Here is a 26,313-nt window from a genome sequence, read left to right as displayed (position 1 = left end):
GAAAGCAGACATACCAGCACAAGAAGGTATAACCTGTTGGAAGCTCTAGCCAAACTGGATGTTGTACTACGTAATAAAGGCACCAGCACAACTTTCCGCAGAAATGGACAAGAATTCATCATTAAAGTTTCCTTTTGTAACCCTTCGTTAGCGGAACTGCGAAACCCCAAAACTGTATCGGATTGCCAGGTGGTTACTATACGTGTAGCGTAGTGACCACCTGGCAATCCGATACAGTTTTGGTCGACGATACCAAGCATCAAACCAGAGAGCGAGAGCTGACGAGCAGAATTGGAAGCTGAAGTCAATTGACAATAGAAGTCAATAGATCCAAGGAACAGACGGCATCCATCGTACTGGTGGAACGACGAAGAAAGTACGCTCAAAGAGCTAACACCGAAGCGAATAGAGAGGAGCGTAATATAGTGTTCCGCGCCGCAAAGGCCGGATTGAAAAGTGATCTATGGCGAAGCCAGTGGCGTAGCAAGAAAATTTTTCCGGGGGGGATATGAATTTTTTTTGTATATATATGAAAAAATGTTCAAAAACATTCTGAGCAGGAAAAAAATGTTCAAAACCAACAACTCAGGGAATGGGTTTGGGTAGTCAAGGTAGGAAAGCTAGCTGTTGGTATAGAATTAATGCTCTTCCCCTACGAGGACAATCTGGGCGGCAAACTTCAGACTGTCAAATTTACTGAGCCCTTCAGTTCCCTTGTGCAATTCAGTACCACTTCTTCGTTGAGCTTCCGACTGGTTCGCGAACTACTCGGTCTAGTCCCCGACGATAGATCTAGCCTACACCAACGATAAGTTCCCCGGCGAGAGAAGTTCGAAAGCGTGCCAACCAGCCAGGTGCTGCGGTCAGTTCGGCGATTCCGGTAGAGTAGGGCATCCGGATTGCTGGAGCCCCGGCGCGGCTGGTGGGGTATCGTCGCGATCTACGCGGTCTCGTTCCCGGCGGTGAATCTGATACCGATTCTTCAGTACTACAACTTCTTGAGCCCTTTGGTTCCGTGACCAGTGCCATTTAGCACTACAACTCCTTTAAGCCCTTTAGTTCTCTTCTTGGGCCATTTAGCACTACTTCCTTGATGATCCATTCAGCTCCTCGACTTGTTCGCGAACAACTCGGTCTAGTCCCCGACGATGGACCTGACCTACTCCGACAGAGAATTCCCCGGCGAGAGAAGTTCTCCCGAGATCGAGCTTATCAGCTAGGTGCCGAGGTCAGTTCGGCGATTCTGGTGAAGCAGGGTGTCCGGTGCACTGGTGCGCCGATGACCCGCGACTAGTGGTGTCTCGTCGCTGTCTACTCAGTCTAGTCCCCAGCGGTGAATCTAGCTTACGCTAACGGAGAGTTCCCTGGCGAAAAAAGTTCTCCCAATATCGATTCTTCTTTGGTTTTCGCTTTTTTTCTACCGGAACAACCGGTGGGGTGCCGTGGTCGGTCTGACGAATCCGCATGGAGCGTGACGTCCGGTTCGCTGGCGTTTCGACGACTCATACTCGCTGCTCTGTTGCAGTCTACTCGACTAGTCGTCGGCGGAGAATCTAGCTTATTCCTGCGGAGAGTTCCCTGGCGGTGATTGGTCTCCCGAAACCGTTGTTCGATGTCCATTCCGTTGTAAGACGGTCATGATCTACATCAGCGGTTCTCAACCTTTTTCGTACCACGGACTCCTTAGATATCACACTGGGTTGCTGCGGACCCCCATAGATGAACATCAATTTTGTATGCTATCAATATGTTATTTTCAATTTGTTAGGAAACATGACTTGAAATTTCAATATTTCACTCGGAAAATATATTTTTCTTCGCGGACTCCAAGCAATAACTTCGCGGCCCCCTAGGGGTCCGTGGATCCCAGGTTGAGAATCACTGATCTACATCATATCTCTGTTTACTGCGTTCCACGTCTTTACGTCGCTTGTCATTCTGTAGGCTACATTGATGTCCGGTCCTCCCGTTTTAAGTAGCTCCCTGCACGTCACTTCAAACCTCGGACATTCAAAGACTCTCCTCGGACTTTCAAAGACTTCAAACCTCGGACATTCAAAGACGCTCCCGTGTCTCTTCGACGATCTCACACTCCAAGCACAGTGTTGACGTTGCGTACCCACACTCCTTGATGAAGATACTCCTTAAGCAGCCGTGGCTCGGTAGGAGCTGTTTCAGGTGGAAGGTCATCTCTCCGTGCTTTCTATTGACCCACGCCGACAGGTTTGGATGAGCCGGTAGGTCCACTTTCCTTTCTCCGTATTGTAACATTCCTGCTGCCACATCACCATCGAATCGATTCTCATCATCTTCCTCACGTTTCTGGCGTTTCATTGTTTGTAGCACTTGATATCCTCCGTCAGGGTAATGTAGATGGGGATCATCTCGGCGACAAGGCATACTGCCTCCGGTACACAATCGCAACTCGTACGACCAGCAGTCGAAGCGTCCTGTTCAGTTTTTCGCGGTTTCATTGTCTCCGTCACCGATACCTCCATTTCTTCAAGTGTCTCACCGTTAGTGACACATCGTCCACGAAACCAACGATTTTCACTTTCCTGGGAAGCCGCAGTGTTAAGACCCCATCGTACGTCTCATTCCAAAGTGTTGGACAGAGAATGGAGCGCTGAGAAACGCCCGCTGTGACTCGCATTGCCTATTACCCGTTTGTTCGTCTGGTACAGCAGTGCTCTACTCTGGAAGTAGCTCTTCAAGATCTGGCTCATTCTTTTATGCCACGCTGCGGCATTGGTCTATTCGAGGCTGGATGGCCCGGTGACTTCCCTGACTTTGGCAGCAACATCAGTTTCTGCACCTTCCTCATTTCGGAGATTACCATCATCTAAAGACTTCAGCAGTAGCATCCTGAACATGTCCGGATACGCCAGGATCGCAGCTTTCAGCGCCACGGTTGATATTCCATCCGGACCGGGGGTTTTCTTTGATTTTAGTCACATCGACGCTTCCTTGAGCTCGTCGTTAGTCACTTACCACTCGGTTGTGTTACCTCCTTCTTCTTCGTCGTACGGTGTCGGTGACCAGGTAGTTGAATCTTGATTCGGGAAGGGACCCTCAACGATTGTCTTTAGCTTTCCCGGGTATATTTCAGCTGGTGTCGCAGACCCTCGTCTTCGTCATGACGACTCAGTACGCGTCCTCCAGGGATTGGCGTTTATTTCTCAGCACAGCTACTTATGGCAATTGGCTTGCTAAGCTTGATCTCCCGTTTTAAAGAGTCCCTACCTTCTCGAAACGTCGCTTGTGCTCCTCTCTCACTCTCCGATCTTACGCTCTGAGCCCGTTTTCTGGATCTAAGACAAGCAGCGTGTAGAGTACTGAGCTACTCATTTAACCCGTAATCTGCACGCCGTCTACTGCATGGCCCTAGTTTTCGTGGCATTGTAACGTCACAAGCCGTCACAATCCTTCTTGCCGCATCAACGTAATTGATTCGGTAGTTCGCCGAAGTAACTCAACAAAGAGGTTTTCGTTAAAGGCTTTCGTCTTCCACTTTAGCTTGCAGGCCGTCCTTCTTCGTGCTGCAGAATCGAGTGGTGGTTTCTATGGGGATACTTCTCTCATACTCTCCATTCCATGTTCGCCGTCAGTTAAGGACTACAGGATGTGGCGAAATTTCTCTCGGTACCGATATCCGTTTCGTGAACCAATAAGCTCCCAGCTCCTCGCTTCGCCGCGATCTACTTGTTATAGTCCTCGGCGGTTGAGCTAGCCTCCACAACGTGCCATCAGGTAGGTGTCGCGTCTGCAGCCAATTTTCACTACAAGGAAATATTTTCACAAGATAACTTTTGCAAATGAAACTTTCATTTCATTTAAAATTTTAGGCATATTTTTGTTTAACATATTGATTTTTTCTAAATTCTCCAAAATCTTTCGGGGGGGGGGGGGTTCGTCCCCAAACCCCCACCCCCCCGCTACTACGCCATTGGGCGAAGCAAATCGATTTGCTTTAGATAGTTTTTCCAAGTTGTTGACGCCAAGTTCTGGGTCGACGCAAACGGTGTCGATGTCGAAGAACAGAGGGCCCTTGACTGCTCTGAAAATGTGCCTTGCTGAACTGAAGGTTATCACAGAAGGGCACTTTCCGGAGCACTAACCAATGATATGGTCGATGATACCGTGTGGCAAGGTTGAGCGGAACAATTCCGAAGTAATACAAGTCTCCAACGAGGGACTCGTCGTATTGGCAAAGAGGTTAAAGGTGAAGAAAGCGCCCGAACCAGATGGAATCCGCAAAATCGCATTTAGAGCGGCAATCTAGACCCTCTCGGATATGTTCGGAAAAGTGTTTCAAAAACTTCTATATGAGGTCCACTTTCCTGGCAAAGTGAAGGTAGTGCTAGGGCCAAAAACAGGTAAGCCCCCCGAGGATCCATCGTCGTAAAGACCAATATGCCTGCTGGATACGCTCGGGAAACTCTTGGACAGAAATATCCTTAACAGGTTCATAACATTTATAATAACGATAACGGTCCACGGTGGAGGCCATTCGGACAGTAATTGAGAGTACCGATATAACGCACAAACAGAAAAGAAGAGGACATTTTAACGTCTATCGTTATCACGGCACTGTGCCGTGATAACGATAGACGTCAAAAACGCATTCAATAGCGCAAGCTGTGAAGCCATTGCGGATTAACTGCAGAAAATGAGGGTCCCTAGCAACCTGTGCAGAAATTTAATGTGTTATTTCTAGAACCGAGTCCTGATATATGACACAAATAGTGGACACACATCGGTTCAAATTAAGACAAGGCTCTATCATGGGTTCAACGTTTCGGAATGAGATGCATAACGGCGTTCTGCCGCTGGTAGGGGTTGTAGAGATCGTCGGGTCTCGCCGTTGATTACAACTGTCAATGGTACTGGAAGAAACGAAAGTTGCAGATAGTCAATCACAAAACGCAGGGGCTATTTGGCAAACAACTACAAATTACTATAGCGAGCAGCAATTACTGTCCAGGACTATGTTATAGTCTCGAAACGGGCGCTGAACTAGCTGGGCGTAACGATCGTAACCTCACTACCAATTTCGACTATACCTGCGAGAAAATGACCAAAGCTATAAGCGCTTCAGTCAGAATTGTGCCGAACAACGCCGTCGCGATTGCCAAATGGCAGCAAGATTGCAACTCGTCGAGAAAAGGAAGGTGGACTTATAGACTCATACCGGTTCTCTCGACGTGGGTAAATAGGAGGCAAGCCGAAGTAACCTTCTATCTGACGCAGTTCCTGTCTAACCACGGTTGTTTCAAACAATACCTACATCGGTTCGGACACCCTATGTCACCATTTTGTCCGGAATCGATTCGTCTACAAAATGCCAAGCTATGTAGACACGTAGAGCGCGGTCGACAGAATGGCGACGCAGATCAAGATAATAGCGAGCAAGAGTTTCGCTGGAGTAGGCTAGATCTACCATTGGAGACTGGTCGAGTAAACTACAACACAGCACCGGGTATAGTATAGCGAACCGGACACCACGTTTCATCCGGACTTGCCGGACCAACCACGGCATACAACCATATGGTCCAAGAGAAACATAGTGAAACCAAAGAAGAACCGGTATCGGAGGAACTTCTTTCGCCGGAAAACACTCCGTCGGGGTAAGCTAGATTAACCTCAGGGGACTGGACTGAGTAGACCGCGACGAGACACCATCTGTACTCCACCGGAATCGACGAATTAACCTCGGCACCTGGCTGATTGGCTCGGTTTCGAAAGTTCTCTCGCTGAAGAATTTTCTGTCGGAATAGACTAGGTCCATCGTCGGGGACTAGACCGAGTATGTAGTTTACGGACAAATCAAGATCTCAACGCGGGAGTGACACAAGAAGGGAGTCAAAGGGCATAAAGTAGTTGGGGTGCTAAATGACACCGCAAAGAGAGCCAAAGAAATTGTGGTTCTGAATGGTACATGGAAGCCGAGTCGTAATATTGAGTGGCGCAAGGGTGCAGAAAGGCTCAGTAAATTAGACAATTTAAAGTTTGCCGCCCAGATTGTCCTCGTAGGGTAAGAGCACTAATTCTCGACCCTCAGCTAACTTTCCTACTGCCATACAGAAATGGTCACGTTGTGTAGTAATGTCGTAAGGTAGTGCCGGGGAGGAGCCAGGTTCCGTGCAAGAGTAGTTAGTTTGGCAGGTTGGGTGGCTGTCTAAACTAGTTCCCTGAGATGTTGGTTTTATACATTTTTTTCCTGTTCAGGTTTTTTTTAACATGAACATGAACATAACTGGGTGGTGGACAATGCAGAAATGGCGGCATTACAAACAATGGGTAGTTTCCGCGCTCAAGAGGTGATAGATAAGACACACGACAGCTTCGTTATCACCGGGATCAATATTGTATTCGTATGTAGCTGTGATTATCTTAAAGGTGGACACCATAGTAGTACAATCGGTTACTGGACGCACCAACCGATTGGTTAGTCGGAGGAACACGGGATGTTAAAGGAGCAGACTTTAACGCTTGAGCCGTGGAATGGTGTAACAGGCTGAATAACGCAAGAGGTTTTAGCATGTTTTAAGTTCTGGCGAAGCTATACTCAAGGCTATGCAAAGAAGGCTCCGCTACCACATTCCATATGAACGCTCGTGAATTCATAATCGAAGTACCATCCTGCATTCCAGCGCTATTGGATAACATGAATTGGCGAGTTAGTGAGCAGCGCAAACATCGCAACTAGCAGCCGGTCCACTACACCATTGGTCGGCGGAATTGCATTGTAATGCGGAGAATGAGGACTGGCGAGCGGAAATGGAAAGCACAACACTGTGACAAGGACCTTTCTGTGGAAGCACTTCCTGCTGACAGTCACTCTTCTATTCCGAATGCCGATGAGCTGTCTGAAACATTAGTGTGACGTAACAATGTCGATGAAAATAGAGCAGAGGAACCACCGGTATCTGGCGTATTGGTAGAACGAGAGACTCACTATCATCTATGCTCCCTGCTTAAAAACCAGGAGCGCGTTCAGAAAGCAATATCTGAAGCAGTCAGAGAGAAGTGTGTAAGGTGACATTCAGGCCGACCTGGGCCCTTATAGTGGCAAAAGGACTAAAATCGAAGAAAGCTCCCGGTGCGGACGGTATTACTGGCGTGGCTCTGAAGACAACAATCCTGGAGTTTCCGGAAATGTTTTGGGATAGTTCGACAGAAATGCCACGACGATGTTTACTTTCCGGATAAATGGTAGATCCAGAAGCTAGTGTTGCTGCCAAAACCAGGGAAGCTACCAGGAGATCTAGCATCGTCGGTCTTTGTGCCTGCTGGATGCTCCTGGTAAACATTTGGAAAGTGTTTCCCTCAACAGGCTGACGAGCCACACTGAAAGTGAGAACGGCTTATCGCAGAGGCAGTTCGGATTCCGGAAAGGGATCTCGAGTATTGAAGCAAAGAAGAAGGGGTGATCGTTACTGCGCCGTGGTCACATACGAAGTGAAGAACGCCTTATGGCCGTAGCGCTGCACAGAAGGCGAGTGCCGGATTATTTGTGCAAGGTTCTGGAAAGTTATTTACAGAATCGAGTACTGTTCTACGAAACGAACAAGGTGCATAAGTCGATTAGAGTCACGGCAGGGGTACCTTAACATTGTAACCGCCTAGAGTAGTCGAGATCGTCCGCTTTGCAGGTAACAGACGAGACCTTCTAGAAAGCGGAGATGTTGATGGCAGAGACAATAGGCATCGTGGAAACCTGGATGGATTATATCAAGCTGCAGCTGGCTCACCTCAAGGCGGGGGTAGTTCTGGTCAGCAACTGTAAAAAATTCCAGCGTGTCTTGGAGAGAAGACGTGCGAGAAGACTACAAGGACAACTAACGTGTTGGCAAGGATCATGCCGAACATTGGAGGAGCAAGATGCAGCACGATACATCTTCTGGCGAACGTTTCATCCTCAATACATAGGTATGGCGTACTGGCCTGGGTTGCTGCGGTGAACTCAAAGCGGAACCGGATGAAGTTGACAACCACGTTTCGCTTCGCCTGTTCGTGTCGCGAGTACGTACAGAACGATATCATCGGAGGCGGAATGCGTAATTGCCGGGATGAACCCCTATCTGCATCACCCTGGCTGAAGGTATGGAATGCTACCAGCAGAGAAATACACGAAATGCAAGGAGACTGGTCAGAGCGGACTCTTTAGATTATTGGCAGCAAGAATGGGAAAACGCGGAGAAAGAAAGGTCTACATCGACGGACCGACACTCGTCCCAAATGTGTCGGTTCGTCGATGTAGACTAGGTCCACTGCCGTGGCCCAGTTGAGAAGTACGCGACGTAGCACCGGGTTCGGGTCGTCAAGGCGTTAGTAAAACGGACGTCACGCTTCACCGAAATCGCCGGACCAATTTCGTCACCCTAACGGATAGCTCGGGACTAGGCTAAATCAATCGCCGGGAATTAGAGCGAGTATAGCATTGAATAGCTAGCAGTGGGTCGTTGGGGCGCCAGTGATCCGGAAGCTATACTATACCCGAAATCGCTGGGCAAACCTCAGCACCTACTGACTGGCCCGTTGAGTAGGCTAGGTCTAGCGCCTGGGACTAGATGGTTCACGGAAATAAACATTGATATAGAGTTCTCTCCTCTCTTCTTTCGTCGGGAAATTTACAGTAGGGTAGATTAACCGCCGTGGAGTATCCAATGGGACGAAAATTGGAGCTGATTGGTTTGCGAAACAGACCTCGCCACCAAGAGAAATTCCGTTGTCTGGAAACTCTTAGTCGGAGTAGGGTAGTTCACCGCCGGATAGTATCCGAGTAGATCTCGATAAGCCGAATGGATCAAGGAAGCGGGTATCGGTGTCGGGAGAAATTCCTCCGTCGGGGAACTCTCAGTCAAAGTAGGATGAGTTCATAATCGGGGACTATCCGAGTAGATCGTGATAAGGCTGGGAGCTGAATGGGTTACGGAAACAGGAGTGGATCATGTGAGGCTCCGAGTTAGAGCAGAAGAAAGAGGTGTGGCGAAAGCACAGTATTCGCTCCCCTCCATGAATCTTGATGTCGTTCCGCGGGAGAAAAAGGAATAAGAGTAATGAGTACTTTTTGTGGTTACGCACAAAAGTGACTCGTGAGTCCCACAAAGTGCCAATACAATACAGGCCCGTCTTTTGGAGCTTTTTAAAATTTACCGTAAAAACAAGAGCAGAATTAACCTCTGGCACAAACGTACTATTTATCTACCTAAAATTAGAATAGTTTTTTTTTTTTAATTATAATGATTAATTATAATGATTCGTATATATGTATGTATGTTATATGAATATTTTGGAAATGGGACAATCTTTGAAATTTTAGGATGGCGTTTTTTGAACGGGTGGTTGAAGCTACTCCGCAGCTTCGTTTGGAAAATGTATTGATATTCAGGAAACAGAATACTGTTGAAAAATTGATTTGAAATGTTCTATTCTATGCAACGCGGTAACAGTACGATTGCTGTAATTAGCTACCAACTGCTAAAATTTAGTTAATAACAACTGTTCATTATTTTCGTATAAGGGCGCTGTTTTCGATGTTCTCTTGATTACATATTTTACAATTTTCTTCCATAACTCTATCTACACTAGTAAATCAGTTCACAGTAGCCACCAGTGTAGCACATAAATTATTCCAACTACAAATTAGTTCCATCTGGAATGGTGAATATTTTCGAATAGTCAGATAGTAAATAATCTGGGCTGCAATTTAGGTGCACCGAACCGATCCGGAACAGAGATTCAAATGCGATTATAAAAGCATACCATCCATTCAGCTTTTCATCCCTCGCAGCAGCAGCAGAAACAGCAATCCATAGTCAGAAATCGACACTCAACTGCACTGGTAAAGTTTTATGTATTATGGCAAATAAGTTTTATCTGTGTCGATACAAATTCTGCCGATGAGATTTATCGTTTACCTCCATTTTCCAGGTTTCCAAGAATGCCGTAACGAATCTAAAATTGAAAGCATGTCCTAGTTCATCCAATGGGAACTTTTGGAGGTAATATGTAGAGCATCTATTTCCTGGAACGTAATATTTTGTTAACTTCAAAGCTGTACATTTTCATATATAAATATATTAAACACGTTTTTGCTCAATAGAATCAAAAAATATTGATGTTGCTAACTACATCAAGTCAATTTCAGATTGCAAACAGCTTTAGGTCATTCACAAACTGATCGCAGATTACATAAATCATCATACCACGATGAGAGGGAAGTAAACTCCCACAGTTTTTGTTGCATTTCTTTTAAAAATCAGAAAATTATAATTGAGTTTTTAACCCATTCATGCCCAAGTTGTTTGTGGACAACAACATTTTTAAACAGCTATAACTAATGATTGAGACGAGATTTTCTCACACAAACAAGTAAGGCTCATTAATGGGATTATTGCTTTTAATTTGAGTATTAACAGTTACAAGGATCAGTTCTAGAAATAGTTTTGAAACCCTACATTCACTAGAAAAAAATTAAAGGGTTGTGTACAGGACACGACCACGGTGACATTAAAAATGTAGCTTTTTTCAAGAGCGTGCAAATGAATTTTATCTATCGTACATATCGACTCACGTTCTTGTTCACTCGCCTGTTTTCATATGTTACAATTTGCTATATACCCTCCCCATCAAAACATAATTTATTGAAGGTCTTTTAACGGTAATCTATTAATTAATCAAGTATCTCACTAGGTGATTGGCATTATTTGGCTGATCCATCTAGTAAAAATAGGCTGGTCTGCCCAGAAAATATATTCAAAAGAAAAGTTCCATATTGAGAGCTGCGATGAGGAAGCCCACGCCCGCCAACTGAAATATACAGATTCTCCATGAAATATGAAATTTCATTTTCCATTTAAATTTTCAATAATGTACTCATGAACTTAAGTAAACAATCTAAAGGTTAAGTATTTGTTGATCGATTAGTGGTGGAAAAAATGAAATTATTTGATAAATTACATTGTTATGCAACGTTCGCACTACCAGTTAAAACGGGGGTATATGCTATCTTGGTGACATTTTTCTTGTTGCTAATTATTAAAACGTGTTATAACTCTATAGTGTAAACATTGTATTATTAAACCAATTCTGCAGCGTTTTATGTTATATAGGTGTTTTATGTGGTAATAGGACTGACATAATTATATCTTCAGTACAGCGGTTTGTTTCATAATTTAAAACAGATTTATTTTAAAATTTAAATTAGTATACCCAACCGTTCTATTTGTTGTATACTTTAAAACGCAATTAGAAATGTGTTTTAAATACATAGGGTAGGACAGATTTTCTGACTGGATAAACTGGGAAAAACAATTTTAAGTCCAGTAACGCTTAAGACATGGCTTGAATTTGAATCGAAAAAGAACACCCGCTTAAACTGCTGCTGGGACGGTAAGTTCTGTTTTAAAATTTTCCGTTGTGTGCAGTACGAAACAAAAGTGTTTGAAATTAGAAAACAAAAAGTTCTGTTGGGAATGTGATTGTTTCCGATGCAATTACACTCAGATTTTTCACGCAGGGGATACAGGCCGTGTAACTGAAAACCGCGTAAATTAAAAAAAAATGCGTTAATGAAAACCGCGTAAATTTCAAAAAATACTACGCTGCTGAACAGTGCAATAACTACAGAAGCACGTTGTCAGATGCCTTACTTATAAAAAATATATAACCGAAATATGAAACATGAAAACCAATAGGCTCTTTACCCTATGCAGCTATAAAGCGCCGTAAACATGGATTAACAAGTTACAACGCACACGCAGGCATAAAAATATATTTTTTTCAAACGCAACACTTAAGCAACACACACCGTATTGAATTAAATCCAAACCACCCCGCCCACCCACTTTGCAAATCATTCTGTGACACCGTGCTGGTATCCGAAAAATCCGCACACGGCCACCGCTGCCGAAAATGCATAGCGTCTACCGCTTATTGTGGTGCCCAGACGCTGCAGCCATGATCTTACCCGTTCGACATAAGAACAAAAACTGATTCAAACGGGTACGCGTCACCTCTATTTATAAACTAACCGTATATGGTTTAGTCACTTAGGTGCGAGTGTGTGCAAATGCCAACGTTACCGAAAATCAATAGCACTTATTGCATCGCCCGGAGACGATGTTACTCGTATGGGATAAGAGCAACAACTGATTTAAACGGACATGCGTTGCTTCTATTTATGACTTTTCGTGTTTCATTGAGCAACTAAGCTGCCCTCTCTTGACGGCTGTGTCTGAGAAATCTGCCTCACGAATGGTAATTTTCCCGTTTTTCGTGAACTTTTTAATTTTACCAATTTCCAAAAGTCTACTTTTATTGGGGAGATATTAAATTATTACCAATATTTAAGTTAGGTGTTTCTGAATCGGTTGGTGCATGAATGATTAAAATCCATCTAGTAATATCGGAGTTATAAGCGTGCAAACCTTACATAGTTTCGTTACATGGGAGATAGTTTAGATTTTAGAATGACACCTAGCCCCAGATAGTGGAGTAAGACATTTTTAATGTCAAAAGTTGGGCATGAAAGGGTTAAACACCAAAGTACTCTCAACGACACCGCAAGAGACGTCCTGTGTCCTTTCCTTACATATAGTACAGTTTCTTTACTTTAGAAAATTCTGATGAACCAAAACGAGCAATAACTTCCCCGTGTCATTAAAAGTGGATGTTCCCCGCGTAATGAACTTTTCCTTCGATGGTAACAAGCCGCAGCATCTGTTCGAATGGCCTGTTCTTCCCAACCAGAACGGCCACCGGCGGGCAACTCGAGACCCACCTCGACATAACCACATACATAACATCCGATATGTAGGTACGTAGCTGCCGGCATGTACGAACCCAGAACGACCGAAAACTAATTCCTGGGGAATCTTTATCGGTTACGTTCGACTTCGCATTCGGGGCCTCGAAGAAAATCAAAACAGTTCCATTACTTATACTGGCCGACGCTGGCACCGCACATCGATGCTCTCGGTTTCTTTCGATGTTCCTGCACACATATCAATCCCGGATGGTTGAAGGTACCCAGGCACACTCAGGAGCTGCCTTCGTATGGCCCAAAGGCGGAGATAGATTTACATTGGGTGAAATATTGAATGGCTACTCGGCGCACCGAGTGCCATAATCGAAACCACGGCCATCCTGTGCACAATGGCGGATGAGGCAAACAGTGTAGCAGGTTCGAAATGACCTTTCCAGCAGGCACATTGATACTGTTGGGTATTAGCTGGCAAAGGCAGGGCAGGATTGAGGTTGGATTTGGCTTATTTGATGGATAAAAGTTCCTGAAACTATTTTACTAATCAGTTGGTAGGAGTTCAATCAAATAATCGGAATTGTCAATCTTCTGTCGAACCCGGAAAAAATATATAAATTTAACTCTGTTCGAGTTCAACCGTTATGCAAAGTCATTTTACGATTAGTACATTACGGTTGAACTGCTAAAGGATACGCAAATTTTCAGGAATGAGCAGAATAAATTCCCTCCACTCCATTTTTTAAGCATCTATTTTTAGGATGTAAACTGTCCCCCTCCCATACTGCAAGAAGGCAGACTGCGGTGGAAAAATGCAAACAGGTCCCGTATTCATGGTGCTTCTAGTGGCCTTATTGTGGCACAGGTTATCGCTAGCTGCATTCGCATATTGTTACCGGTTTTATCAGTCATCAATATTTATTGGAATGTGAAAGTCTTCCTTTTTTTGCTACCTCGTATGAACACACCCCTCCCTTTACCCGTCAGTCGAATCGTTTGTGCTATCGATGTACATAATCCACAATGCATAGTGGTTGGGAAAAAATACCACTACGATATGTGGAAAATCCAAAACATTGTTTGTGTGGTCCGACAGTGTATTTGCATATGGCGAGATGGTCGGAGCTAATCGAACCAAATGAACCGCCAACTGTTTAATCTGTGGTAACCGTGGTGTGGGTGGAAGACCGGAACTAAAACAATCCGAAAGATAATTAAAACTTTAGAAAACAAATACCGGAACAAAGGGACCGGATGGTTGAACTGTAATTGTATCTACTGAATTCGTTAATCTGTAGTAAGATTGCGCAATCAACGCTTCAGAGTGTTTTTTTTTAAATGTTAATTCGGGTTATTCACTGTGCATTTTTCATGCAAATTAAAAATCGTCATGATTTTGACGTAATTATATCTGCAAGACAAATTTATCGTTATCATCGGGATCAAACATTTTGGACGTTGTTCTGTATTATTGACCATTGTATGAAATGCCTTAACCTCACAAATTTGACAAGTGCTGGTCCTGTTGTTTACAGTTTGGACTTAACAAATTTGGATTCCATTAAAATAAGCTTAATGCTAATAATTAATTCCTAACAAATTTTACCGCAAAACTACTAACCGATTCAGAGAAGAGTAGAAGTAATTGATAAACAAATGATTAGTTCACTTATTAGATCTTTCATATACATTTTCCCACAGTAGAGAAAGGCACAATTTAATTGTAAGGCGTTCTAGAGAACATTTATACTTCTGAAAACATTGTTCCCAATATATTATATATTCTTCCCAATATATCATTTTGAAAATACGAATAAGGGATCATCCATAATGTTATATGGGGGAGGGGGGAGTTTTGTATTTTGTGATGATGTGTGACGACAGGGGGGGTAGGGGGTCATGTCATGCTACGTAGCTTTTTTAAAGGGGAATAGAATAGAATTTTTAAAAAATTTACGGGGAAAAGGGGAGGGGGGGGCAGAGTTACCGTCAAGCTACGTAATTACCAGGGGGGGGGGGGTATTTAGAGGTTTGTGACGAAATGCTACGATGTGGGAGGGGGGGGGTGTTAAAAATCACTCAAAAATGCTACGTCATTTATGGATCATCCCTAATCTCTAAGTTCAAAATGGAACCAGGACCACCACCTGTCACATTTAATGCATGACGTCACTGTGCAGTGACCAATGGGCGAACGGTTCCACTGACACTGCACGGAAAATCGGTTCATCATAATTTCAACAAAAAAGTAGTTGTTTTTTTGTTTTCGTCTCGTTGATATTTTTGCGACGCTGTTATTTTGATGCTGTCAGTCTCAGTCTGGACATAAACCTTTCAGTATCTTTCAAAATAGAGGGATTCCATGAGAAACCGGCCGACCGCAAAATATGACCATCGTCGATTCGAACGAAACTTTGCAGGTATGTTCGCTGTATGAATCTCCATGATATTCTCTGGCAATTGGAATATTTTGATACAAGAGTAATTTTTCAAAAGGGCGTAAACGTTTCTACGTGTATGAATTTCAAATTTTTTTTGTTCGATTACTGTATTTTATTCAGCAAAACTATCTGAGAACAAGTTACAGGGAATGAATACTTCTGTCCGAAAAAAAACAAAAATTTATGATACAAATTTAAATTGCGAAAAAACCCATTTTTTTAAATTTTTTATATTTTGTTACCAAAAACCTAAAGAGAAAAGAAACATTTTGATTGTGATATCGCCTTGATGTCAAAGAGAAAGTTGCAGGAAAGTTTACGGGCCTTTTGAAAAACCTATTATTGTTGATGGAGAAACGCGACTAACTTATGAAAAGGTCGTAATAAAACAAAATAATTGTGTTGTTAAAACAAAAGTTAAAATACTACATTTTAGAAATTTTTTGTTAAAAGCATTTCGATTTAAAATGGCGTGTAGAATCATATTCAAAAAGAAAATTGTATTTTTGACTGCAAATAGTAAGAATTATAAAAAAAGTCAAAAGTTGTTGTTAGGAAAACTTTTTTATTGAAAGCTTCTCCAGGATCCAAATACACTAAAAAAGTTGCTTTTACGTCTTTAAAACGATAAACATTAAATTTTTGACATTTTCTGATGGGGTAACGGGAATAACTGTTAAAAAGAGCATAATTACACGAATTAATTGTTTTTGAAGGAGCAAAATTTCAAATATCTCGAAAACTATCGCATTTTGGAAGATTTTTGTCAAATGCATTTTGATTTTAAATGGTGCTTAGAATTATATTCTGTAATAGAATTACAATTTTGTATGTCTATTAGTATGAAATTTAAAAACATGTACGAAGTTATTGTTAGGAAAACTTTTTTACCGATTTTTTCTCCATCATGCAATTACATTCAAAATGTTTTTTTTTCTCTTTAGGTTTTTGGTAACAAAATATGAAAAATTTAAAAAAATGGGTTTTTTTCGCAATTTAAATTTTTATCATAAATTTTAGTTTTTTTGAAAAATGACACAACATTTTTTTCAGTGTATATTTTTTTCAGACAAAAGTATTCATTCCCTGTAACTCGTTCTCAGATAGTTTTGCTGTATAAAATACAGTAATCGAACAAAAAAAATTGAAATTCATACACGTAGAAACGTTTACGCCCTTTTGAAAAGATGCTCTTGAGTCAAAATAATCTTATTACCTGTGGAAAATATTTAGTCTTGCATGACGGTGAAACGTGTAAAGTTTCATTGGAATCTAAGATGGTCGGTCACGATTTTAAAGATGTTCGGACGGATCTTCGTGGAATTCCTCAATAATGACTGATTTCGTTTTACGTTTTGTTTCATCGACCGACGGTTAACCCCCCGGAAGTCGCGCAAATGGCCCACAGAACGAGCATCCGCTGGTTCGCTAAGACGATTTCGCTAGATTTTCAGAGCAGCGTGCACTCGGTGCACTAGCACGACTTCCGGAAGGTTAAACGTGTAGAATTAAATTATTGAAATAATCCGGCTGTCAGCATTGCACACGTAAATTGAATATTGCGTTATTTTACTCATAATGTTATCCTTTTATGGACTGCAATATGGCAAAATGTTTATAATTCATTGTAATTCGATTGTTTGTAATTGGATGGTGGATTTAATTTCTGATCAAAGGTATAAATCTTATTTGCAATCTTTTTGGTCAGCCAACACTATAAAAAACCACATACTTTTATCACATCTAGCTTGGCATCTCAATAGATGATAAATAATTAGCATATTGCATGCTACAAAGCTCGTTAATAATTTAAATCTTACGACAGAGCCGTAACAATTTTGTTTTTCGTTTGGGGAACATTTAATATTAAGACCCATAGTACTCAAGGAAGAGCAAGACAGTCCTGACTCTTGCGTTAGAAGACAAAGGGTTAAGTTGTTACCGATTATCTGGTAAGGCTCTATTTGTCCTCGAGGATTGCTTTCAAACTGCTGGTCTGACCAACGGCAGCCGACGGGGCGGGCGCGAATGGCCTCTTTGGGGTCCTCGAGTCCCAGGGTCTTTATAAAAGTAGTGGGGATGCGTTCGGATTTTGTTAATAACGGAACTCGGTAAACGGGTTAGTTTTGATCTTTCTATAACTCACTCTCAAACAAAAGATGACGCTGACTTTGTGATTGCTAGCTGAGCACGCTAGTGGCTGAGACGGTGGCGAAACGGGTCGATAGTGGCTAAGCGGAAGCCGTAGCGGAACAGGCCCAGACGGCTGGCGGTTGAGTGGTCTTGAAAATCACGACCACGAGTCGTGAGGGTTTCTCCAGAGATACAAATACTTGGTAAGTTGACGACTCCCTGGAAACAGTCTAGCGCGGTCCACAGACCGCCTTGTCCTTGGCGATTAACAGATGGAAGTTGAAACGGGATTTAGCACCGGGATCTGCGACGGGTTAGCCGTTCCGACACAAGGCACTATTACGGCGAGAAGTCCGGTCTTGACTAAACTCCACGTTTCCAGTGAAGTGACCGGGGCATTCACTCTACCTAGCCGTCCTTATTAAGCACTTAGCACTAAACTTTGACTTTTAGGAAAAACGATGCGTTCACTTCCACGGCCTAGATACAAGAGAGCTCCGTCTCCTTTTCTTGGCTCCAACTATGCTTTAGATTCACTCTCCTTTTAGTCCTGTTCCCCTATTCAGCATCCGGTCCACTCGTCCAATTTTCCGCTCATGTCATTTTCTCATTCCCTAAAAGCCACCTGTTGGGATTTTTAACTTTGCTTCCCCCTGGTTTGCATCGCCGCGAGCAAATAGGGTTCTGAAACTCTACTCCCGCGCATACCAAAGCGTTGAGAATTGCTATTTTGTTTACTCGCGGTAATTTTGGGAAATTGTGACACTTCATGCTTACAAAGTCTACGGGAAACTCTAAGCGTGCTTATACGATCCTTTTCCACGCTTTTCTAAACTTTCTTCCTTCATCGTCTCGCTTGTTACAAAAAAACGAGTTTAATCCACCTAACAGTGTGATGAGACATTTCTTATAACACTTAACACTCTCTTAGGATATTATAACGATTGAGAATATTTACAACATGATGTTTCGCGATGTTTTTGATAACACATACTACATGGGGACAGGGACGGATCCAGTATTTTTTTTCGGGAGGGGTCTGAAATTTATATTTTGGAATGAATATTGTACATTTCGTAATACGTAATAACCTTATTTAATGAGTATCTGTTTTGGTGATCAAATTTGGTTTGGTATGATTTTGAGTCTTAAAACTAATATAAAATTTAAACTAATTTAAAATTTATCAACAATTAAAAAATTTCGGAGGGGGTCCGGACCCCAGAACCCTTGCCCCTGGATCTGCCACTGACATGGGACAGTGGTGGGCCTCTAGAACTGAAACTGCAGCTCTTGAAAATACGCTACCTCAACGCGATTATTTCTATATCGACCTTTTCTGAAAGTGACCTCGTGGTGAGCGCCATATTTCGACTCACAATAGTTAGTAGTTGAAAAAAGGATTTTGATTGGAGTCATTATCACTAATCCTAACGCATAAGTCTTTGATAATATTTACAAGTACTTTGTAATATTCACACCCTTATTAACAAAAGTGGAATTTTTAAAAGGATCTAATTTTTAATCATGTGCATAAAATATGCATTAGGATCTTAAAAGTTATATGTCCAAATATGAAAGGCGGCAATAACATATGAATACACACATTTTCAATTTTGCCGCAGCGCTTGTTCTGTGTACCCTGAGCTTTAATTGTGTTTTTGTCTAAACCCCATTTTTGCGGTGACCGAAAATAAAACTCAAACAAATATTTTTTCATCGTTCTAAAATTTTCATTGTGTTTTCGAAATTGCTTTCTCCAGCGTCGTACGTAGGATTTCATTTTAATGCACTTTTTTTTACAAAAGGAATTTTGTAACGATTTTTATGAAATGTTCAGCGTTGCCATTTTGCGAAAAATCAAACTATTGTCGCTTTCAATCGTTCTAAGGAATCTAAAAAACACACACACACATACACACACATACATACACACAGACATTTTCCGATCTCGACGAACTGAGTCGATTGGCATATGATACTCGGCCCTCCCGGTCGGGATTAGATTGACGAACTTTAGAGTGAATGAGAAAGGCAAAAACATTTTAGCAAATGTTGAAAGTTATGCATTTTTTTGGTGAGCTGTTCTATGTTTCATAGACATTAAATCAATTTTAACTTCGCTTCCTATTAAATAAAGACCCTTATTACAGTACATCTCTACAAAAACGAGCTCAATTTGAAAAGAAATCTGAGGATTATGATTGATTACAGAACTCTGGAATTTTCTATTGGAATGTTTTCAGGCAGGATTTTGATATTGATGCAATTAGACAACTGTGAAATCAAGACCAATAGATCAGTTACATATCAGGACCCCATTCCGACAATTTATCAAAAGTCCTCATGATGTTTACAACAACAGGATATCAATGTACGGATCAGATAATTGTTATTGTAGTATTGAATTGAATCAGTCTGCATCAATAAATTTTCAACTTCAATCCAATTTTTTGTGGGTGTGGGGGGGGGGGGGGGGTGCGTTGTATGGTGTTAAACCCCAAAACCTTCTCTTGGCAACGCCATTGCTTGGAGTTATTTATTTCGCTTTTCATTTTCCGATATATTTCAGATCGATCCGATGGTCATAAGTTAGAAAAATTGCAGTCAGAAGGTTCGCACAAATGAACATTTTTGCACTGATAAGTTATCAAGTTCCTTCCAGACAACTTGGAAGTTTTGGGTGATTATTTCTAGCGGTTGTAGATAGAAAAATGAAATACAAAATTCATTTTATCGAAATAATGTTTGGCTTATTTCAATGGATTATTACTATATTGAACAATAAATAGGCGACAAAGAGTAATCCACATACAAGAAGCCATAACTTTTAAAGTATTCAAAATAGATATTTGAAGTCTTCAGTAAAGTTATTCGCAAAAGTAAGAGCTTCAAATTTGCTGAAGACATCATTTCGATATAATCACTTCCAAGAAAATTTGTGAAAATATCTCACTCATAGGGGGATTAATCAGCAAAAGCACAATACCAAAAGAAAGGACATATTGCCTCCATTAAATTCTCCGAAGATACTATTGACCTAAAATAAGCCGTTTTGGCGTTAAAAATAGATTACATGTTTTTGGTCATATTTCTGGCAATGGGAAATGATAAAAATCTTTCGTCCGCATTTAATGTTAAATATCTCTTTTGATAATAGTCCGATTTCAACAATCTATAGCTTGTTCGAAAGGTATTTGTTAAAGCTATCTAAAAACATATAAATTGTTAATCTATATGGTCAACTTCGGCAAATAATTCCAAGACACTGCAAAAAACGCCATTTTTACACATTCAAACATTCATATCTTGGAAACTAAACATCAGAATCAAAAACAAATTAATAGCGTTCATACTGTTTTTTAGTTCTTTCATTTACAATTGGTTTGGATAAGATCGGTTCAGCCATTGCTGAGAAACACGAATGAGAATTTGTCCGTTACATACACACACACACACAGACATTGTCCCAAATCGTCGAGCTGAGTCGATTTGTATGTAACACTCGGCCCTCCGGGCCTCGGAAAAAATCTTGAAAGTTTGAGCGAATTCTATACATTTCTTTTATAAGAAATGTAAAAAATTATTCATTCTTAGTCGTTAATAAAAAGGAAAAAAATAGAAAAGAAAAGCATTGCCAGTAGACACACCCTTTAATCGGAAGCTACTATGCCATTTGGTCTTCAATGTGGATGAAGCTATTGTGCAGTATCGCTGCATGAACCCAATGTCGTGGCCCAGGATCCCGTAGCTGCAATATTCTTTTAAGTTGACCTGTGAGATTTAGGTCTTCCAATGCACTTGGAATTCGTGCAGAACCTAGCAGATCTACAGCTAATAGTATTCTGTGCTGCAGTGGCAACCGTTAGATGTTTAAGATACCGACTTGCACCTGGAGGAGACCCGCCTCAATATCACCAGGAAAGGCGAGTACCTCCTGGTACTGGTACGGGGAATGGAGAGCCGACTTCGAACAAATGTGCCACTATTGTAAGGCTGACCGCGTGCAGCGATGTTAAAAGATCGGCTGTGCTTCGCGTGCGGGGAGCTAACCAACTGACGGAAAAACTCAACGTACTAGTACAAGGCGTTACACTTCTATGACCATATCAGCCGCGAGGAGCCCGAAGCAAAGGCCTACCGTATATCGATGATGTCACTAGCTTTTCAGCCAGTAGAGTCCCGCACAACATTGCGAAGGGCAACCGCGGCTATAGTGCTTGAACGAATGGGCGGGCGAAGATATTGACGAGATATCAACCGTCTCCGTAGAAACCAATGATGTACGTGAGCCTAGGTGGTACCTTGGAAATGGGGCGGACCTGAACCAGATCCTGTTCAAAACTTTTCGTACAAGAAGCTGGACGTTGTACATCCCACGATGCACGTTTTAACAGCGCATTACACGAACTATGCTTATTGCCGGATTTATTCACCCGTGGTGTCACAATTCTCCTTCCCAAGGACAGCAACACGTCCAACTCATCAAATTACAGACTAATTATCTGTCTAGAAAGTCTGCATAAGAGCACCTCCATCGCCACATACGTATGGACCTACCATGAGCAGAACAGCATCCTAACAGAAGAGCAGAAGAGTCGCAAGTAAAACACACATGACAGCAAAGATCAAGGAGGCATACGACCCTCTTTCCTCTTCAAGTTATTGGAGATGCAGTCGTGAGGTTCCTGAGGTAGGTAATGGAGAGGGGGACGGCAACTCTGCAGCTCAGAAGTGGGATAGACGTGTTGCGGTCTAGAACGTTCAGGAGGACACTCATTCGAAACGGGCATGGCTATCAGATAAGGTATGAAGAAAGCCGGAAGAGCTAACCCATATACCTTCTAATTTTTTTATAGTATGGTTTAAAAAGCTTCTAAAGCCTGGCCAGTAGGGTATTGGCACTATGTTGGACTCACGACTCTCGTTTGTGCTTAACCACTAAAAACATTCCCTACATCGTTCCCACTACTTCAAGGTATTACTTCGTTGAAGGGTTCACTTGGTTCATGGAATGGTTCGACCTATGTGTTTTGATACAACTCTCGATTCTTCGCTTGCTTCTTGTCTGCATCTATTACGTCACTGTTTAGCTCTCGTTCCGTTTCGTGGGCCGTGTTGAGGTGTTGAGTCCTTGATCCATTTAGCTCATATTTTCGTGAGTCATTCAGCTCTTGGCCTTATCACGATCTACTTGGATAATCCCCGACGGTAAACTCTTTCTACTCCGACCGATAGTTCTCCGACGGAGAAATTTCCCTTGACACCGATACCCGCTTCCTTGAGACATTTAGTTCCCAGCTTTATCGAGATCAACTGGGATATTATCCTACTCCGACTGAGAGTTCCCCGGTTACGGAATTTCTTTCATTTTCGTCACGATTCTGTCGGGTACTACACGGCGGCGAATCCACCCTACCGTGAATTTTCCGACGGTAGATTGCTTCCCGCTTCGTTCCGATTTACTCGGTCTAGTCCCCAGCGGTGGACCAGCCAGTAGGTGCTAAAGTCCATCCAGCTATTCCGGGAGGAGCGTAGCTTGAAGTGCACTGGCGCCTCCGTGACCCACTGCTAGCTATTCGACGCGGTCTATTCGGTCTAATCCCCGGCGGTTGATCTAGCCTACTCACGAGCTACCCGTTAGGGTGTCGAGGCCGGTTCGGCGATTCCGGTGAAGACTGACGTCCGGTTCGTTGGCGCCCTGGCGACCCGAACCCGGTGCTAAGTCGCGTGCTACTCAACTGGTACTCGGCGGTGAGCCCAGTCTACAGCATCGGAGTGTCCGCCGGCGGCGGAATTTCTCCCGCAACGGCGTGGTTTCACAGCGGCTTTCTAACCAACTGCGCTACTTTGTTGGCCCCTTCGCCACTTCCTCTGCAACTCGGAGAGTGTGCTCGTAACCACTCCGTTAACAGCGTCCCAGATATGCTCGCCGTGGCACATCGATTCGGACTTCTTCGAACCTAGGGTATTCGAAGACCTCGTGTTCCGGTGTCTCTTACACGTTCACACACTCCGGGCATAGGGATGACGAAGCACGTCCAAACCGATGCAGGTACTTCCGGAAGCATCCATGTCCTAACAAAAACTGCGTCAAATAGAAGTTCACATCTCCATGCTTCCTATGCACCCAAGCAAAAACATTTGGGATGAGTCGGTGGGTCCACCTTCCTTTCTCCGCATTGTCCTACTATTACTATCACTTAGCTAATGAGTACACTCGGACCAGTCTCCTTGCCTTAGGTGCATTTCTTCGCTGGTAGAATTTCACGTTTTCAGCCAGAGTGACGCAAATGGGAATCATCCCGGCAATTACGCATATCGCCTCCGACGATATCGTTTTGTATGCACTTGCGACGCGAACAGCCATTAGGCGAAACGCGCTTGTCAACTTCGTCCGGTTTCGTTTTAAGTTCAGCTCAGCAGCCCAGGCCGGTACGCCATATCTCGGTATTCAATATAAGACAACCGCCAGGAGAAGTCTCGTGCTGCCTATTGCTCCTCCGTGATTCGGCATGATCCTTGCCAATGCGTTAGTTGCCCTCACAGCCTTCTCACATACACGACATGGCTGTTGTAGTTTAACCGATCGTCGACCATCACACACAGGTGGTTCAGCGCACGCATTGACGGGATAGATTGTCCCCCGACGCTTATCTCGACGTGCTGGATTTTTTTTATGGTTGCTAACCAGTAATACCACGGTCTTGTGGTGCACCAGCTGAAAGTTGACGTCAGCCATCCTGGTTTCCACGATGCCTATTGTCTCTGCCGTCAACATCTTCACCTCGTCAATGGTCTCACTGGTTATCGTCAGGACATCATCTGCAAAGTCGACGTTGCCAACTCCCCCGTGCAGTTCCAGTGTTATCACTCCGTTGTACATTATATTCCAGAGCATTGGGCCGAGTATGGAACCCTGAGCTACTCCCGCCGGGACGCCAATCGACCTCTGCCCCATGTTCGTTTCGTAGACAAGTGCTCGGTTCTGGAAGTAACTTTTCAGAGCCATGTACAGATAGTCCGGAACCCGCATTGGGCTACGGCGATCGCCCCCAGCCGAATTTTGAACGCGTTCTTCAGGTCTATCGTTACCACGGCACAGTAGCGATTACCCTTTTCTCCGCGCTCACGATGACTGTGTGGATGGCATCCACCGTCGATATCACTTTCCGGAATCCGAACTGCCTCTGCAATAGTCCGTTCTCACTTTCAGCGTAGTTCGTCAGCCTATTGTGGATGACCTTTGCCAGAAGTGTACCATGAGTATCTAGCAGGAATATAGGCCGATATGATGCTGGATCTCCTGGTGGCTTCCCTGTTTTTAGCAGCAACATCAGCTTCTGGTGCATTCATTTGTCCGGAAAGTAGCCTTCGTCCAGGCATATAGAACTAGCATGAACATGTCCGGAAACGCCAGGGTCGCGGTCTTCAGTGCCACGTTGGGGATACCGCCCGGACCGGTAGCTTTCTTTGCTTTCAGCTCTTTTGTCACCATAAGGAGCTCGTCGTTGGAGAATCGATTGTCACCAGCATTTCCACCGTATGCATCGACGTACGGTGTACGCGGCCATGCGTTTGAGTCGTGCTTCAAGAAAGGACCCTTCACGATAATTTTGAATTTGTCAGCACACTTTTCAGCTGGCGTCGTTGGAACCCTTATCTTAGCCATCACGACACGGTAAGCATAGCCCCAAGGGATAGCGTCTACTTCTCTGCACAGCTCCTTGTAGCAGGTGAGCTTACTAAGTACTATCTCGCGTTAACCAGTGGCCCTAGCCGCCCGGAATGTCACCTTACACTCTTCTCTGATAGTCTCAGATCTTGCGCGTAATCTGGTTTTCAGGCAAGAGGATACTGAACCTTTCGTTCCACCAATGCGCCGGACGCCAGCAGTTCTTCGGCTCGCTAATGTTTCCGAGAATTCGTCGGATTCGCTAATTCATGTTATCCATCAGCAACGCGTTTACGTCGATGATGGATTCCCGGCCGTCATTACGGAATGTGCTAGCGGAACCTTCGTTACGTACAGCTAGTCATCAAACTAGTCGAAAGGATTAGTGGCAACATCGACATGGTGTTTGGCTTAGGGAAATTTCGATCTGGTCAGCTACCATCAGGGTGATTGGTCGACACTGGAGGTTGCGAGATCGACGAAGGCGAGAGTGATGATTCGGAACATGGTTTGTGGTAAATTGTATAAGTATCTCGAATTGCGGCAGATTCCCAGGATTCGTCACACCGACATCAAGCTTAAGCTGCGAGATAAGCGTTTGAGTCGAGTGAACTGTGTCTTGAAGTGTTTTCTGAACGCAGGGAATAAGACCAGGAAAATTCTGAGAGAAAATTGAGGTAGGCGCTGTTGAGATTCATATTGCCAAGGGACAAGGAATAGTCGACGTCCCGGCATTATGCGTAGCGCTAGTGCTACGATTGCTAGAATACTTTGAGGGAAATGCAAACCGACAAGGAGTATATCAAGCAGTTTGTGCGCAACGTTAACTGCAATCTGTAGATTGCGGAGGAGTGGTTTGCTGAGCGGAAGCAGAAAGCATGGTGCTCACTAGAGTGACGAGAAAAAAATAAGCCGCTTCGGACCACCCCTGAGCCGTTTGCTAGTTCTAGCGGGAGTGTCTGCTCTAAATTTGAGTCAAATCGGACAACTTTAATTACCGGATCAACATGTTCGAAGTTTGTATGGACCTTTTCAACAATTTACATGGAGGAAGCCCACTAACTGGAATTTCCACCGCTAGGTGGCACTGTATGAATCAGCTTATCACTGACAATGATAATAAGAAAAATTATTTGGTTGTCTACAACTTTGTCCAAGATTTTAAATCAATCCAACTTCCTAAGAAGTTATTAAACTTTTAATGAAGTGTTGCCTGAGTCAGTTTTGCATGGGGCCGAAAAGCACATGGTATCAGTAGTACTTTTTATCGCGAAATAGTGGTTGGGTTTAGCTAAATA

This window comes from Topomyia yanbarensis, chromosome 1 (assembly GCF_030247195.1).
Source record: "Topomyia yanbarensis strain Yona2022 chromosome 1, ASM3024719v1, whole genome shotgun sequence".
In the NCBI taxonomy this organism is placed as follows: Eukaryota; Metazoa; Arthropoda; class Insecta; order Diptera; family Culicidae; genus Topomyia; species Topomyia yanbarensis.
The sequence above is the reverse complement of the archived record's forward strand: the minus strand, read 5'-3'. Positions refer to the sequence as shown.